The sequence below is a fragment of the Aegilops tauschii genome, chromosome 5 (assembly GCF_002575655.3).
Source record: "Aegilops tauschii subsp. strangulata cultivar AL8/78 chromosome 5, Aet v6.0, whole genome shotgun sequence".
Classification (NCBI taxonomy): domain Eukaryota; kingdom Viridiplantae; phylum Streptophyta; class Magnoliopsida; order Poales; family Poaceae; genus Aegilops; species Aegilops tauschii.
The window spans coordinates 411,748,611-411,766,960 of record NC_053039.3 but is presented as its reverse complement, the minus strand read 5'-3'; the positions used below and the strand labels follow the sequence as shown (position 1 = coordinate 411,766,960).

At 46.9% G+C, this 18,350-nt stretch overlaps 1 pseudogene; it reads left to right on the top strand.

Annotated features, from left to right (window-relative positions):
• Positions 1–2,430: 2,430 nt before the first annotated feature.
• Positions 2,431–17,749, top strand: LOC109762072 (mitogen-activated protein kinase 4-like; annotated as a pseudogene).
• The last annotated feature ends 601 nt before the right edge of the window (positions 17,750–18,350 follow it).

Sequence of the window (18,350 nt, the reverse complement as noted above, 5' to 3'; positions counted from 1 at the left end):
ACTCAGACAGCCCCTGCAAAGAGCGACGGCTTTGCAAGTGACGAACACCGATGCAGGGGAAATCCATCGGCATGGCAACCAGAGGTGTGTGCCAGTGTTGCAGTGGAGTTCGCCAGGGCTTTGTCGGTATGTGCTCGGCCAGTGTTGTAACGTCGCCATTGTTGAAGGTGGCCGGATTGCAACATCGCCAACATTTCTGAAACATCACCGGTGTGTCGGGAGCGGGTGTTGCAAGCTCGCTGAGTTTTCAATGTCCCCCGTGTTTTCAAAACATGGCCAGTGTTGCGGCGACGTTGTATTTTAGAAGCGGGGGAGGATCGCAACATCCTCGATGTTTCTGGAACATCTGCAGTGTTGTGATGCTTTGGATGCGAGGGGGGTGCTGCGCCGCTGGATTGTGACGCCTGTGAGGACGGCGGATAACTAGCACACCTGTCATCCGCCCGACTCGCGTGACACGGCGAAACCATGACCCCCTCGTCACTCCGCCGTACGGTACGCGCTTCTGCATGATGGGAAAGCAACCCGGCCACGTTTTCATCTCTCGCCATCAGATGATCTTTCAAAAAGAAACAGAAAAATCTCCCGCCCGGAGCAGCGCGCCTCGTGGCCTCGTTCAACGCCGGCCACGCACGCACGCACGCATGCCCGATCGACCCAAGAGCCGTCGTGACAGTGGCGCACGCGCGAGGCGTTGCCGGAAAGCCGGTGGGCGGCTTACCCGGAAGCAGCGGCGGCGCCTCCCATCTCGGCGCCGAGGAGCCACGTGGGCTGAGCGGCGGCAGGGCATATATAGGAGCGGCTCGGGGAGGTCCTCCTCAGGCCGCCGCGTGTTCCTTCGCTAGCTATCGCCGTCTTCCTCCCAATTCCCACTCCTCCAGCTCAAGCCAAGTGCAGCGGTACCGCGTACGGCCTATTCAGATCTGATGCTTCGTCAGGTGAGTGACCGAGCGAGCACACCGAGCGGGAGATTCTCTCCACCTCCTCAGTTTTTTCTTTCTACTTTCGTGAAGCGTATATAGCTCTGCTAATTCAGAAAAGAGCATTGGACAAATTCAGTATCACACACTTAAGTTAGGGTGAGGATAAAAACCTGGGATGGAAACAGAGACTATATTACCATGGAAAAGGTCAAGCTCACACAAGACCTGGCAACACCGTTGAGGGCGTAAAAAAGTTGTAAACATTTTTTTTGTTATGCTTCCATAATTCTCAAAAATGTTTTACAATTTCCTCAAAAAAAAAATGTTTTATAAAAGGAGATATACCCGCGATGCATGCAACCGTTTTATTAATTATTCACAAAGACCTTACAAAGTAATACACCAGTAAGCTTGAAGTCACCATCTTGGCAACACATATCGCTACTCCTAGCCACTCGATGAAGGGATGCCGAATGTCTGAGCCGAATACCAAGTAGACATCGCACCAAAGCCTAACATCTAAAGCCGGATGCCCCAGCCAAGCCACAATGTTGGGACCGGGTCACACACCGGTCCGCGCACTCTCAGAGGCTGCCGCTGCCGTCTTCCACCGATCCATCTCCAGAAGAGGTACTGACGCACCGACCTTGCCTGGACTGCCGTCGACGCCACCACGACGTCAGACAACGCCACCATCCTGCATTTAGCACCACTCCTCCTCTTGTCCCCTCCAGCCAGCACTTGTTTCAAAACGATGCTCCTGAAGGGAGAACGACACCAAAGGCGCCGCCATCGTGGGTTTCCCCCGGTACATCCTGACTGAGTTGACGTGACCTGCAACGACAATGCCTCGAGAAGTAAACGATGTCAGAGACGCCGCCATCGACCGCCAAGACCGCAGTCAGGCACGGTTTTCACCAGAAGTCACCCCGTCCTGATCTCGCAGCTGTCTGGAAGCGCGCGGAGCTTTGCCATAAAGACGTACGCCGCCGCCGGTACTACGGCGGAGATCCTCCATCCCTTCACCGGAGCCCTCATCGTGCCGCAACATCCACGTGAAGAATCGACAACGGATCTAGGTGGGATCCAGATCCGTGACTTCCACCATGCCCACCATCGCCAACACCACCAGCCATGGGGTCGTCGGTTGCCGATGCACAACGAGGGAGCCGCACTGGCCCCAGCGCGAAGCCCCCAGCCTGAGGTGCCCCAGCCGCCTCGAGGGGTTGTCGCCGCCTACTCCTGCCTCAACGCCTTAGCACCGGGCGCCGCCGCCACCGCGGCCAACGCCGGCGGCAGTGCCTTTCATTGTGGGTTGTGGAGCCGGCGGCACCGGGATCTGATCCCCCTGGCGTTGCCCTAGGGTGGCGGCGCGAGGGGGGCGGGAGGGTGAGGGGGAGGGGGCGATTCAAGAATTTCCTACCACGAAAGACTCTACATCCCATCATTCTCAATTATGGAATTGTAACTCTATATTTCCTTCTCTTGGTAGAAACAAAAACATAAAATGGCGAAGATGGTAGATCCTCCGAAGGGCAAGGGAAACCATGGGAAGCATTACTACATAATGTGCGAGACGATGTTTGAGATCGACACCAAGTACGTGCCGATCAAGCCCATCGGAAAGAGGAGCTTACGGGGTAGTTTGCTCATCCATGAACAAGGATACGAACGAGAAGGTCGTGATAAAAAAGATTAACAATGTCTTTGACACAACCACGAGGATGCACTGAGGACGCTGCGCGAGCTGAAGCTCCTTTGGCACTTGAGTCACGAGAATGTCATTGCTTTGAAGGATGTAATGATGCCAATACAAAGGAGGAACTTCAAGGATGTCTACCCGGTGTCCACTAGTAGGAAACTGGGCTTTGGTCACAGGGCAATATTCATATTAGTCCCGGTTCAGTCACGAACCGAGACTAATGTGAGCATTGGTCCTGGTTCGTGCGGCCAGGGGCCTGCCGAGCCTCGTGGGGGCATTGGTCCCGGTTCGTCCGGCCCCTTTGGTCCCGGTTGGTGGGACAAACCGGGACCAATGGGCCTCGCTCCTGGCCAACCACCATTGGTCCCGGTTGGTGGCTTGAACCGGGACCAGAGGCTCACCCTTTAGTCCCGGTTCATACCACAAATCGGGACTAAAGGGTTGGTCCTAGTTGCAGTCAAAGTTTAGTCCCACCTCGCCAACCGAAGGGCGCTCACACCAGTTTATAAGCCCGTCCCTCTCTGCCTTGCTGAGCTCCTCTCAAAGTGAAAATAGATGCCCTTATACAGGGAATTTGACCTAAATTCAGAGTAAATTTCTTTGAATTTCATAGAAATTTATTATGAATTTAGGTTGAATTTTCTCTATAGGCACATCTATGTTCATTTTTTATAGTAAATAAAATAAATAAACCTTAATAAACTAAATAAAATAAACTATAGTAAATAAAATAAATAAACCTTGAATAAAATAAATAAAAATAGCAGCAATAAAATAAATAAAAATAGCAGCAGTAAAATAAATATAAATAAAATAAATAAAGTAAAATACATAAGTAATTAGAAACAAAATGGAATAAAATAAATAAGTTTTTTGTTGTAAGTAGAAACAAAACAAAATAAATAAAGCAAAAGAGAAAACAAAAAACAGGGAAAAATTATGCCACCTACTGGGCCACCACGGCCTGAATACGACTTGAAACCCATCCATGGGCCAGGATTCAGGCCCGCAGAAGGCCCAGTAGGCCCCACTGGCAAAGAGAACGGTTAGGCCCGAAAGCCTGCAGTTGAGAGGAGCTCGAGAGGGTGGGCGCAGCAGCGCTTATAAACCACTCTCGAGCTCTCTCAATTAGCGAGGTGGGACTAAACTTTTGACGCGGGGCAGCACAAGGCCTTTGGTCCCGGTTGGTGCCACCAACCGGGACTAAAGGGGGCATTGGTCCCGGTTCGTGGCACAAACCGGGACCAGTCCCGGTTTGTGCCACGAACCGGGACCAATGAGTTGCCTATATATACCCCATCGCTACAGCAGAGCACTCCACAGTGCTCTGTTTTTTCTGGCCGGCGAGGGGAGGGCATTTGGGTGCTCTAGCTCACCTCCTATGCACACGAGGTGTTCGATGAAATGTCTGAGCCACACTAGTTAATCTTTCTCCTCTCGAAACTCGACCTCCGAGCTCCATTTTCCCCGAGATTTGTCTAGGTTTAGCAGTCCGTCACGTCCCGTCCCCATCTTCACCGCCGTCGATCGCCCACGCCGATCTCGTCGCCAGCACCACCGTGGTGAGCCTCTTGTTCTTATCTTCTTTCTGAAAGAAAAAAATTCTTACTTTAGATAGATACTTGTCTAATTTTGTTACTTTTATTATTCCTTCTTATTACATAGTGCGATGGTTTTGGTATCCGCCCCCGTCGGCCCTCGTCCTGTCTATGATTCGGATGTGGTATATATTATCTTTTTATAACTATTTGGTTCATTTATTGTTTATGACAAATATGCCGACCAACGTGACATAGATTTTATTTATCTAGGAGGTGGTTGACCGGAAATTCTAACCGACCCTATTGTCGAGAGGTTAAATTTAGTTGAAGAAGAAAACAATTACTTGAAGGAAAAAATAAAAAAAATTGAGGAGGAGAAGATGATATTGGAGTTGCATGTTGCGGATGTCGTCGATGATCACAAGATCAAGATGGATGCAATGCGCTTGAAGATTAGAAAGATTAGAAAATATGCCATTCATACCGAGGCTTGGTATCATTATGCCGTTGGATCAATTGTTACCTTGGCTGCGATTATGATCGCATTTGTTTTCGCATTGAAATGTTTTACATAGTTTCAGTGTATGGTTTAATTAATTAGATGCTCTGGAGAGCTATATATATATGTTGTTAGATGAAAACTATGTATGTACTTTGGTTTTAATGTGATGATGAACTTCTATTAATTTGGTCACTTAATTATCTATTCATGATGTTCTGTAATGGTTTTTGACACACTTAATTATATATAATGCACGCAGATGAACCGGCAATGGATGTACGGTGACAGACACACCTCCGAGTACATTAAGGGCGTGCATGATTTTCTCGAAGTGGCTGAGGCAAACAAGCAAAATGGTTTTATGTGTTGTCCATGCCCTATATGTGGGAATACGAAGTCTTACTCTGACCGGAAAATCCTTCACACCCACCTGCTTTACAAGGGTTTCATGCCACACTATAATGTTTGGACGAGGCATGGAGAAATAGGGGTTATGATGGAAGACGGCGAAGAAGAAGAGGACGATGACAACTATGTGCCCCCTGAATATGGTGATGCTGCAACGGGGGAAGCTGCTGAAGATCAAGAGGAACCAGACGATGTGCCCAATGATGCTGCAAGGGGGGAAGCTGCTGAAGATCAAGAGGAACCAGTGCCCGATGATGATGATCTCCGCCGGGTCATTGTCGATGCAAGGACGCAATGCGAAAGTCAAAAGGAGAAGCTGAAGTTCGGTCGCATGTTAGAGGATCACAAAAAAGGGTTGTACCCCAATTGCGAAGATGGCAACACAAAGCTCGGTACCGTACTGGAATTGCTGCAGTGGAAGGCAGATAATGCTGTGCCTGACAAAGGATTTGAGAAGCTATTGAAAATATTGAAGAAGAAGCTTCCAAAGGATAACGAATTGCCCGACAGTACATACGCAGCAAAGAAGGTCGTATGCCCTCTAGGATTGGAGGTGCAGAAGATACATGCATGCCCTAATGACTGCATCATCTACCGCGGTGCGTACAAGGATCTGAACGCATGCCCGGTATGCGGTGCATTGCAGTATAAGATCAGATGAGATGACCCTGGTGATGTTGACGGCGAGCCCCCCAGGAAGAGGGTTCCTGCGAAGGTGATGTGGTATGCTCCTATAATACCACGGTTGAAACGTCTGTTCAGAAACGAAGAGCATGCCAAGTTGATGCGATGGCACAGTGAGGACCGTAAGAAAGACGGGAAGTTGAGAGCACCCGCTGACGGGTCGCAGTGGAGAAAAATCAAGAGAAAGTACTGGGCTGAGTTTGCAGCTAACCCAAGGAACGTATGGTTTGGTTTAAGCGTGGATGGCATTAATCCTTTCGGGGAGCAGAGCAGCAATCACAGCACCTGGCCCGTGACTCTATGTATGTATAACCTTCCTCCTTGGATGTGCATGAAGCGGAAGTTCATTATGATGCCAATTCTCTTCCAAGGCCCTAAGCAACCCGGCAACGACATTGATGTGTACCTAAGGCCATTAGTTGAAGAACTTTTACAACTGTGGAATGGAAACGGTGTACGTACGTGGGATGAGCACAAACAGGAGGAATTTAACCTGCACGCGTTGCTATTTGTAACCATCAACGATTGGCCCGCTCTCAGTAACCTTTCAGGACATACAAACAAGCGATACCACACATGCACACACTATTTAGATGACACTGAAAGTATATACCTGAACAAATGCAGGAAGAATGTGTACCTGGGCCATCGTCGATTTCTTCTGACCAACCATCAATGTCGAAAGAAAGGCAAGCATTTCAAAGGCGAGGCAGATCACCGGAAGAAGCCCGCCATGCGTACCGGTGATCACGTACTTGCTATGGTCAATGATTTACACGTAATCTTTGGAAAGGGTCCCGGCGGACTAGCTGTTCCGAATGACGCTGAGGGACACGCACCCATGTGGAAGAAGAAATCTATATTTTGGGACCTACCCTACTGGAAAGAGCTAGAGGTCCGCTCTTCAATCGACGTGATGCACGTGACGAAGAACCTTTGCGTGAACCTGCTAGGCTTCTTGGGCGTGTATGGGAAGACAAAAGATACACCTGAGGCACGGGAGGACCTGCAACGTTTGCACGAAAAAGACGGCATGCCTCCGAAGCAGTATGAAGGTCCTGCCAGCTACGCTCTTACGAAAGAAGAGAAAGAAATCTTCTTTGAATGCCTGCTCAGTATGAAGGTCCCGACTGGCTTCTCGTCGAATATAAAGGGAATAATAAATATGCCAGAGAAAAAGTTCCAGAACCTAAAGTCTCATGACTGCCACGTGATTATGACGCAACTGCTTCCGGTTGCATTGAGGGGGCTTCTACCGGAAAACGTCCGATCAGCCATTGTGAAGCTATGTGCATTCCTCAATGCAATCTCTCAGAAGGTGATCGATCCAGAAATCATACCAAGGCTAAGGAGTGATGTGGCGCAATGTCTTGTCAGTTTCGAGCTGGTGTTCCCACCATCCTTCTTCAATATTATGACGCACGTCCTAGTTCATCTAGTCGACGAGATTGTCATTCTGGGGCCCGTATTTCTACACAATATGTTCCCCTTTGAGAGGTTCATGGGAGTCCTAAAGAAATATGTCCGTAACCGCGCTAGGCCAGAAGGAAGCATCTCCATGGGCCATCAAACAGAGGATGTCATTGGGTTTTGTGTTGACTTCATTCCTGGCCTTAAGAAGATAGGTCTCCCTAAATCGCGGTATGAGGGGAGACTGACTGGAAAAGGCACGCTTGGAGGGGACTCAATAATATGCAGGGACGGATATTCTTGGTCTCAAGCACACTACACAGTTCTACAGAACTCTACCTTGGTGACCCCGTATGTCGATGAACACAAGAACAGTCTGCGCTCCAAACACCCGGAGCAGTGTGACGACTGGATTACATGTGAACACATCAGGACTTTCAGCAGTTGGTTGGAAACACGTCTCAGAGGTGACACCACTGTTTGTGATGAGTTGTACTCGTTGTCCAGGGGACCATCTTCGACTGTATTGATTTACAAAGGATACGAGATAAATGGGAATACATTTTACACGATCGCCCAAGATCAAAAGAGCACCAACCAAAACAGCGGTGTCCGCTTTGATGCAGCAACCGAGAGGGGAAAGGACACATATTATGGTTACATAATGGACATATGGGAACTTGACTACGGACATGATTTTAAGGTCCCTTTGTTTAAGTGCAAATGGGTCAATCTGTCAGGAGGCGGGGTACAGGTAGACCCACAGTACGGAATGACAACAGTGGATCTGAACAATCTTGGGTACACTGACGAACCGTTCGTCCTAGCCAATGATGTGGCACAGGTTATCTATGTGAAGGACATGTCTACCAGACCGAGAAAAAGAAAAGATAAGGAAGCGAATACATCATACGATGAGCCAAAGCGCCACATAGTTCTTTCAGGAAAAAGGGACATTGTGGGAGTGGAGGGCAAGACAGACATGTCTGAAGATTATGAAAAGTTTCATGAAATTCCTCCCTTCAAAGTCAAGGCTGACCCAAGCATCCTGATAAACGATGAAGATTATCCATGGTTACGGCGCAATAAGCAAATGACACAAGCGAAGAAAAAGTGAAGACTTTCTCCCGCAACTATTATGATGATACCATGCCAACTTTGTAACAGACGAGTATGATACCATTGTCCGTTTTGTACACGAAGTGCATCTAGTTTTTGCCGTAACCCTCTCAACTTTCTTGCACATGCTATGTGGATGAAATGATGATACCATGCCAACTTTCAACCTTTTCAGAGTTCATTTGAAATGCTTTTCAATTTTAGGGTCTTATAGCTCAAAATAATTAGTAAATGTATGAAAAATAACAGGCCAAAAATTAAAAATTATGCCACCTACTGGGCCACCACGGCCTGAATACGATTAGAAACCCATCCATGGGCCAGGATTCAGGCCCGCAGAAGGCTCAGTAGGCCCACATGCATGTACAGAGAGGTTAGGCCCGTAAGCCTGCTTTAGAGAGGAGCTCGACAGCTCAGGCGCACCGCACCTTATAAACAGGTGTGGCTCTCTCTCAGCTAGCGAGGTGGGACTAAACTCCCACCACCACGCCGATGTGCAAGGCCATTGGTCCCGGTTGGTGGCACGAATCGGGACCAATTCCACCCTTTGGTCCCGGTTGGTGCCACGAACCGGTACTAATGAGGCTGTGGCCCCACGAGCACCTTTAGTACCGGTTTGTGGCACGAACCGGTACTAGAGTTTCTTACTAAGCAGTTTTTTAGTCACACCTCGCTAGCTGAGAGGCACTAGGAGCGGTTTATAAGCCCTGAGTGCAGAGACGATGAAGAAGAGGCGCAATGCTCACCTTCACGTTGCTTAGCTTCAAGCCTTGAGGAATAAGGTAGACTGCATGGAGCTATGCGCAGTGCAGTCTACACTATTCCGAAAGGCTTGAAGCTAATCAATGAGCATTGCGCCTCTTTTTTATTTTTAATAACTTATTACAACTCCGGACTTCTTGTGTTACGACAAAATAAAATAAACTTTAATAAAATTTATGAAACTAAAATTAACAAAGTATTTTCTGTTCAAAACATTATAAGAAACCTCTAGTATTATTGAAACTAAAATCATATAAAATTGATGCAACTAAAATTATCGAAGTATTTTCTGTTCAAAATCATTAAAAGCAAAAAGAATTTTCATAAAGAACTTTTTTGATAGAAACTTTAATAGCAAAAAATTATCATAAAGTAAAATAAATAAGTAATTAGAAATAAAATAAAATAAAATAAATAAGTTTTTTGTTGTAAGTAGAAACAAAACAAAATAAATAAAGCAAAAAAGAAAACAAAAAAACTAAATACAGCAAAAAGAATTTTCATAAAGAACTTTTTTTGATAGAAACTTTAATAGCAAAAAGAATTATCATAAAGTAAAATAAATAAGTAATTAGAAACAAAATAAAATAAAATAAATAAGTTTTTTGTTGTAAGTAGAAACAAAACAAAATAAATAAAGCAAAAAAGAAAACAAAAAAACTAAATACAGCAAAAAAATTGTTGGGGCGCTGCCCGCTGGGCCTTCCAACCCTCGGGTTTGCAAATACAGGCCCAGAAGGGCTAGAAGGCTCAACGGGCAGCGCGCCAAAGTTAGGCCCAGAAGCCTGCTATAGAGAGGAGTTCGAGACAGCAGCCGCGCCGGGGCTTTTAAACTAGTGCGGGCGCCCCTCGGCTAGCGAGGTGGGACTAAACTTTTGGCCGCGACGCGGGCAGCAAGAGGCCTTTGGTCCCGGTTGGTGCCACCAACCGGGACTAAAGGGGTGCATTGGTACCGGTTCGTGGCACCAACCGGGACCAATGCCCCCCCTTTAGTCCCGGTTGGTGCCACCAACCGAGACCAAAGGCCGCCGCTTCCCGCCCTTTGGGCTGCTGAAAAGAGGCCTATGGTCCTGGTTGGTGGCACCAACCGGGACTAAAGGGGGGCATTGGTCCCGGTTGGTGCCACGAACCGGTACCAAGGCTCTCAGTATATAAGAAAGCACTTAGCATTTTTCAGATTCATCTCTGCATCAGTTCCCCCGCCCCGACGACGCCGCCAGGCTGCCCGAGCTCGCCCCGTTGCCGCCCTCTGCTGCCTCGTCGACACGCAGCCGCCCCTTCCCCGAGCACGCCGCCGGCGGCCCGCCCCGACCACGCCGGCGCCCCTACCCCGACCACGTCGTCGTCGCCCCAGCTGCCCCGACCACGCCGCCGTCGCCTCTGCCTCGCCCTGCCCCGACCACGCCGCCGACGCCTCTGCCTCGCCCTGCCCCGACCACGCCACCGTTGCCTCTGCCCCTGCCCCGACGCGCCGTCGTCGCCTTGGTCAGGGCCGGCACTGCCCCCTTCCTCCCTGTCTTTTTTTTGCATTTTTATAAAAATGTATATATGTATGTATATATGTTCTCTGTGTATATATATGTTCTCTGTGTATATATATGTTCATGTATATATGCAAAAGATAGATTTTTAGAAAAGTTAGGATTTTTTTCTGTTCATAGATTTTTTTGGTGATATTAATTATTGTAGAATATGCAAATGTTTGTATATTCATATGAACAATGCATTAGGCAAAACCTTTACTTTTTTTTGAAATTTTCTATTTGAACATTTTTTTATGAATGAGAGGAAAAAGGAAAATAAGAAGAGGAAGAAAGGAGAAGAAGAGGAGAGGAGGAAGAGGAGAAATAAATAAGAAGAGGAAAAAAGAAGAAAAAGAAGAGGAGAAGAAGAAAGGAATAGAAGAGAAGAAGAAAAAATAGAAAAAATTCTTTCTTCTTCTCTCCTCTATTCCTTTCTTCTTCTCCTCTTTTTTTTCTTCTTTTTTTTCTTCGATCTTCTCCTCTATTCCTTTCTTCTTTTCCTCTTTTTGTTTCTTCTTCGTTTTCTTATGTTTTATCGGGTCTGTCATCGTTGATATACCCCTCTCCCGATAACTTCAACACGAGGGGGGGTCGATATACCCCCTCCCCGATAATATTATTTTCCCATGTACGTTCATTGTCGTTGTCGGTATAACCCCCTCCCGATAACTTCAACACGTGGGGGGGTCGATATACCCCCTCCCCGATAACATTATTTTCCCATGTATGTATGTCGTCGTTGTCGATATATATAACTCCCTCCCAGATAACTTCGACATGATGGACGGTCGATATTTATACCCCCTCTCGACCGTGATAACTTATACCACGGGAGCACCCCCGGGCCCTCTCGCTCGACCAAAACTCTCGAGGACACCCAAACCCTAGAGAAAAACGATGTCGGTCTCCTACCCCCTTCTGCCGCGCCCCTACCCTTGAAGCGTTGCCGAGGCCACCCCAAACCCGGAATAAGCTAGGTCTACGTTTGCACTAATATATCCACCTGCTGTCATGTTTGTGTAATAATTGCCATGTTGTAATATTTGCAGAAACAATGGAGCACGGACGAGACGAGCAAGCAGAAGAGGTGTTGGGGGACATAATCTCAGCCGGAGGTGATATCTTGTCGTATCTTAACGACAATGATGGTCTGGAAGAACAGGGTGAAGAAGCAGGCTACGGTGATCGAAGAGTGGAGGAAGAAAGACATGATTATGATGGCTCCGGTGACCCAATGCTGGTGCAAGAAGGAGCCTGTGGTGACGGCTCCGGTGACCGAACAGAGTCCGGCCAGGTAAATATATTAGTTAAGCCTATTCTGACTAGCTAATTGATGCATTCATTGTTTTGGTATATACACATATTAATTAACACTCGTTTTTCTTCTTTTTTCTAGCCCTCCGGATCGAGCACAACTTCGGTAAAGAGACGAGGCCCGAAGAGAAAGTTGCGCTCGGATGAAAGGTTTGAGATCACAGCAATCGCGCGCGACGGCCAACCGATTGAACCCATCCGGACAAAGGATGCATTTGCTGCTCAGTGTGGGGTTCTAGTTAGGGACAAGATCCCGATCAGCATCCAGCAATGGTATAAGCCTAAGAAGGAAGACCCTGAGGTGTCTTATGTCAATGATATGCAGAAAGATGATCTTTGGACTGAGCTGAAGGCAAATTTCACCCTACCGCCAGAGGAGGATCCGGAGAAGCCAGTTAAAGAGCAATTAATCAAGTCTCATGCTCTTAAGAAGATGGCAGACCTATTCAGGAGGTGGAAGAATGAGCTGAAAACGTTTGTCGACAAAGAAGAGACACCAGAATTCATCGGCCGGTATGAGAAGATCAGAGATCACTGGCCCGCATTTGTGGCCCACAAGACATCAGAAAAGAGTAAGAAGATGTCAGCGACAAACAAGAAGAATGCTGCGAAGAAGAAGCTTCACCATCGCACGGGGTCAGGTGGCTACCTCAAAGCCCGGCCTAAGTGGGCCAAAGCTGAGAATGATCTGCTTGAAAAAGGGATCGAACAACAGACAATGAACTGGACAGACTGTTGCCGGACTTGGTTCTTCGGGGCTGGCGGAACCTTGGACCCTGTATCAGGGAGGTGCGTTTGGACGAACGAGCTTTTGAGAATACCAGTCAAGAAGATTCAGCAATATATCGATGCAGCGCAGGAAGGGACGTTCGTTCCAGACAGAGAGAAAGACGAGCTCACAATGGCCCTCGGGAATCCTGAGCACCCTGGACGGACACGAGGCACGCCAGGCTCCGTTCCGTGGAAGGCTGGTTTTCCGGACGCGGGCGGTTACAAAAGCCAGGAGAGGAGGAAAAAAGTGGAGCAGATCCAAATTCAGAAGCTGCACGAAAGGGTTCAAGCGCTAGAGGAACGAGACGACAATCGACATGCCGAAACTACCCCCGAAGCTACACCGCCATCTCAGCGGAGAAGCAGCGTGGCTTCCACCGAGCTGCTTCAGCCGGAGCATGTCTTGACGGCTCCTGCTAGCTACCCCGTGGATGCTATCACGGAGTCTCAACATTGCCACCTTATGGCGCAATGGCAGAACTTCAAAGTCAAGGCGGTTGTTGGCTCTGTTTTACCTCCTGAACCCGGCGCAACCTACCACTGCTGGCCGATTTCAGAAGGATATGCTAGGGTGATGGTGGATGAAATAACGGAGGGATTTGAGGACCTCCAGCTTGACCACCCTACCGGTGAAGGGGAGACTTGGCTGGGTTCTGCTCTGAAGACTCCATGCCTATGGCGGAAGGAGCTCATCAACCTTCCGAACTGGACGGCTCCGGCGAGTAAGGGCACTCCGCCTCCTCCTCCGGCGAGTGATCAGGGCACTCGGCCTCCTTCTCCGGCGCGTGGCGGCACTCCGCCTCCTTCTTCGGCGAGTGATCAGGGCACTCAGCCTCCTTCTCCGGCGCATGGCGGCACTCCGCCTCCTTCTCCGCCTGCGCCGGCGCGCCAGAGCAGCCAGCCTCCTCCTTCTCCACCTCGTCAGCAAGGGCGGAAGAGACCCGCCGCCGCTCCGGCTGCTCCGGCGCGTCGTAGTCCTTCTCCTCCGCCTCGTAAGCAAGGAAAGAAGACAGCCGCAGCCGCTCCGTCTGCTCTGCCGGCGTCTAGCAGTACAGCTGCCAGAGACGGGAGGCAATACAGATTCGGTCCTTCTCTGAAGTCTCCAGAGAAGTTACCATACGAGAGGACCGAGGAGGAAACCAGGAAGATCGTGCGAGCCGAAGTGACAAACTTCTTTGAAGGGGTGAAAGCAAAGAAACATCCACCTCCGGAGGAGAAGGTAGATCCGGTGAAAGCAAAGCGCACTCTGGCTGCCCTGACAAAACCACCAAAGTCTCCGCCGAGAGGCAACTATGAGCGCATTCTTGCAAAGACATATGCCGAAGCGGAGCGGTCGGGAAGTACTGTCAGTGATCAAAGGTTAAAAGAACGACGAGCTGGGAAAAAAATTGCCCAGCTCGGCGAACAAGCGAACCAATCGTGCCCCCCGCTCAAGGTGTCAAAAGACATCGTCGCTAATGATCCGAGGATGGTGGCCGGTTATAGCAATCTTGGAGATTACCTGCCCGACGATGTACATTATGAAATCATGGAGGTGGACGAACACAAATACCATTACGGGAAGCCTCTCGTCAAAGATGAAAGATCTCTAACAACGATGATGCGAATATTACATGATTGGTACATGAAAACCTGCAGAGAGTCTGATGGGATGAATACTTTGACGCTGAGAGTTAAACCGGAGCATGACCTCGTTGGAATTGAACTGCTGAATGTTCCATTTGAGGATTTCTTCCAGTTTTTCAATCAAAAGGCCCTCGATAAAACAACGATCACTTGCTACTGTCTGTAAGTAGTACTACTTCTGTCATTAAGTCTCTCTATATAGGCCAGCTCTTTCATTGCATGTATTTATAATTATCCTCACTATATTATGCAGATTGAAGATCGCCGAATTGAAGAAAAGACAAATCGGTGATATTGGGTTCATTAACACAAATCTCAAAGATGCATATACGGTTGAAAAACATGCCAAAGAAGCCGAGGCCAACTTGCTACGATCGTTGGTATTAAATCAAAACAAAGATATAATACTCTTTACTTACAACTTCAAGTGAGTGTTACTGTCTTGTGCATATTCGGTTTCCCTTATTAGTCCAGGTTATGGTAATGTAATTGATGACTTATGCATGCATGTGCAGCTTCCACTATATTCTCCTAGAGATTAAGCTTGAGCAGGGAGTAGTAACCGTCTTAGACTCGAGACGAAAAGATCCCCAGGACTATGCGAACATGACTCAAATGCTCGAGAAGTAAGTTAAATCGATCATTATCTACCATATCAGCAACTTTGTTCATTTTCTAATATCAAGTAATTGTTTTCTTTGTCTGGCAGGGTTTGGAGAAAATTCACCACAAAAGCTCCGGGACTGCCGAAGAAGCTGCAATTTAGACACCCGAAAGTAAGTACTATAGTAGCTTGTTCCGCACATCTCCTAGTGATTCAAGCGCTAGTTTCATCAATACCATTTAGCATGCTTGCTTATCAGTTAGATTGACCTCTATTTCTTGTAAAGTGGTTGTGGCAGGAACAAGGGAATGATTTTTTAGGATACTACGTTTGCGAGTCTATCCGCCACATGACCTGTGAGCGGGGCTACTCTAACGAACAATATGAAGTGCGTAAGCAATAATATTCACAATTTTATTTTATTATCATCATTTGTGTCGAGTTTCATTTATTCATATATATATATATATATATATATATATATATATATATGTATTGACCCCCTTCTTCAAATTAGATCTTTCAGATGCGTGATGAACTCCTAGCACCAGATCGTATGCGAGGAATTCAAGAGGAATTGACGGCATTCTTCCTTGACCACGTGATCGCTGAAAACGGAGAATACTATGTGGACCCTGTGTTCTTACAATTTAATTAGGAGATTATATTGTAAGAGATAATTATTGTATATATGTAGCCGGTAGTGTCAAATAGATATACGAGAACTTGTTGTTCGACCAATCTCTCGGAGAAGGAGAGGTGGTCGATATCACTTCTCTCTGTATCCATATGTTCATGACGATCTTCTGTTTCCTTCATTTGCTTACTAGCTAGCGTGTCTAGTCCCCTCCATACGTATATAGTACGTAGCGTCGACCAAGCACGGAGATAAGAGAGGACACTTCTCTCTATTAATTAGCTAGCTAACACAATATATGAAACACCTAAATTAACCCCCCAAAACCCCCCAACCTCCCCCCCTTTTAAAAAAAACAAAAACCCCAGCCCCTGAAATGCTGACGCGTGGATGCCTATTGGTCCCGGTTGGTGGCACCAACCGGGACCAAAGGCCCCCCTGCCTGGGCTGGCAGCAGCGGCCACGTGGAGGACCTCCTGTCCCGGTTCGTGTAAGAACCGGGACTAAAGGGTTAGGGCTTTAGTAACGACCCTTTAGTCCCGGTTCGAAAACCGGGACAAAAGGCCCTTACAAACCGGGGTAAAAGCCCATTTTCCTACTAGTGGTCCGAACTCATGGACACGGATGTGCAGAAGATCATCAACTCGTCTATAATGCTTTCTAATGACCAATGCCAATATTTCCTTTTTCAGGTATGCGACAGTCACCTCTTCTTTTTCATTCTTTCTTTTTGCTTGACACTTGTCCAGTAATATTTCATATGTTCTCCATGATGTCATAAGTTAGTTCATTCACACCTCATGTTATATCTGTAAGTAATGTCTTTAGGCTTGCTTCGCTAGACATAGTCAATCACATGAGTTATTTGGATGTAATACCCATGGCCATTCTTCCTCCCGACACGAATCAAAAGGTCTGGTAGTGTTACAGCCTTCATCTAAGCTATGCCTAACTATTTAACTGGACATATATTCAATTCCAGATGCCTAGGTGCTGCCATTGGTGAGATCTTGTTTAATCGAGTAATGATGTTTGATTGTTCCAGGAAAGGTACTTGTATGGTAATATGTTTTTACCAATTTGCATTTAGTCCATGGTACATGTTAAGTTGTCAAGTTCCAACTTGTTAAGTTGCCAGAGAATGATCAGCTAATTTCTGGAAGAAGCACTAGTCAATTTCAATATCTGTAATGGTACTATGGTAGCTTCTATAGCTGCTCCCGGATAGCACTTGTGCGCTTAGGAATGATATGTCTTAAAAACAAAACAACTTGATACAAATCTTATTTGCACATGGGTATTTTCATGAACATATATGGCGTAAGCCTATGTGTAAATAATTTAAGAAAATTTACATGTATATATATACACCTTAACTTGAGCATTTTAACGGATACTTACCTACTCAATTTGTCTTACAGATTACTTTACTTTGTAATTACTGTGATACCTTTAGGTTTTCTGCCGACCATTTGGTGTTTTCTCTAATATTTGTCAATCAATCAATAGGCTAAGACGCCGCCTTTTATTGACTGTAGCTGCTCCGAGGGCTGAAGTATCTTCATTCAGCGGGGATACTGCATAGAGACCTGAAACCAGGAAACCTTCTGGTTAATGGAAAGTGTGATCTGAAGATCTGTGACTTTGGTCTTGCTCGCACAAATAACGCCAAAGGTCAGTTTATGACTGAATATGTTGTCACCCGCTGGTATAGAGCTCCGGAGCTGCTTCTCAGCTGCGACAACTATGGCACCTCCATAGATGTCTGGTCTGTTGGCTGCATCTTTGCTGAGCTACTTGGCCGCAAGTCGATCTTTCCAGGAACTGATTGCCTAAATCAGCTTAAGCTTATACTCAATGTTCTTGGCACCATGAGCGATGATGACCTGGAGTTCATTGGCAACATGAAAGCTCGCAAGTACATCAAATCCCTTTCATACACCGCCGGGATTCCCCTCACTAGAATGTACCCACAAGCGCACCCTCTCGCCATTGATCTATTGCAGAAGATGCTGGTCTTCGATCCTTCCAAAAGGATCAGTGTCACTGAGGCTCTGGAGCACCCCTATATGTCTGTGTTGTATGATCCCGGCGCAAACCCTCCTGCTCAGGCACCCATCGATCTCGATATAGATGAAAAACTCGGCGTGGAGATGATCCGAGAAATGTTGTGGCAGGAGATGCTCCAGTACCCCTGAGGCTGCCATGGCGGTGAATATGTGAGAAGCAGGAATGAACATGTGAAGAGCTATTTGCCACACTCCAACAGCAGGATCTTCACATGTCGTTTCAGTATAAAGCTTACTGCGATTATCACACCTATCAAGTTATCACAATGAACGTCTGGTGACCTGTTATGTAAGTAGGTGCACAATAAGACCGTCTATGAAATTTTTTTCTGTCGGTCGGTCACTACTTGTAGTATATACGCACTACTTTGTGGAAGTAGAGTTCGGTTACCAAGGATTCAGTTATAATGACGCTTGTGTAAATTGTAGTCCACCTCTTCTTTTTTTTTACTTGATTTCAAGTTTAAATCTAAGAGGCTGCTCTATGTATAGACACCACAACTTTCAAGTGGCCTTGATTTTCGTCTGTTTGCTTCAGAGTGATTACCTTCAAATCTGCCTTGTTTCTTCAAGAGCTAGAAACTGCCGTGTGTATGGTGCTTTCTGTTTGGCTAAAAGTGTATAAACTCTGAAGCTCTCTGTAATTTGCAAATTCAGTACCATCACGTTCATCTCTCAAGCTCCCACTGGAGTAATCAATATGTCGTTTCGCATACAGATCATGTATTCTATTGAGTTAGAGCACGGTACCGTTT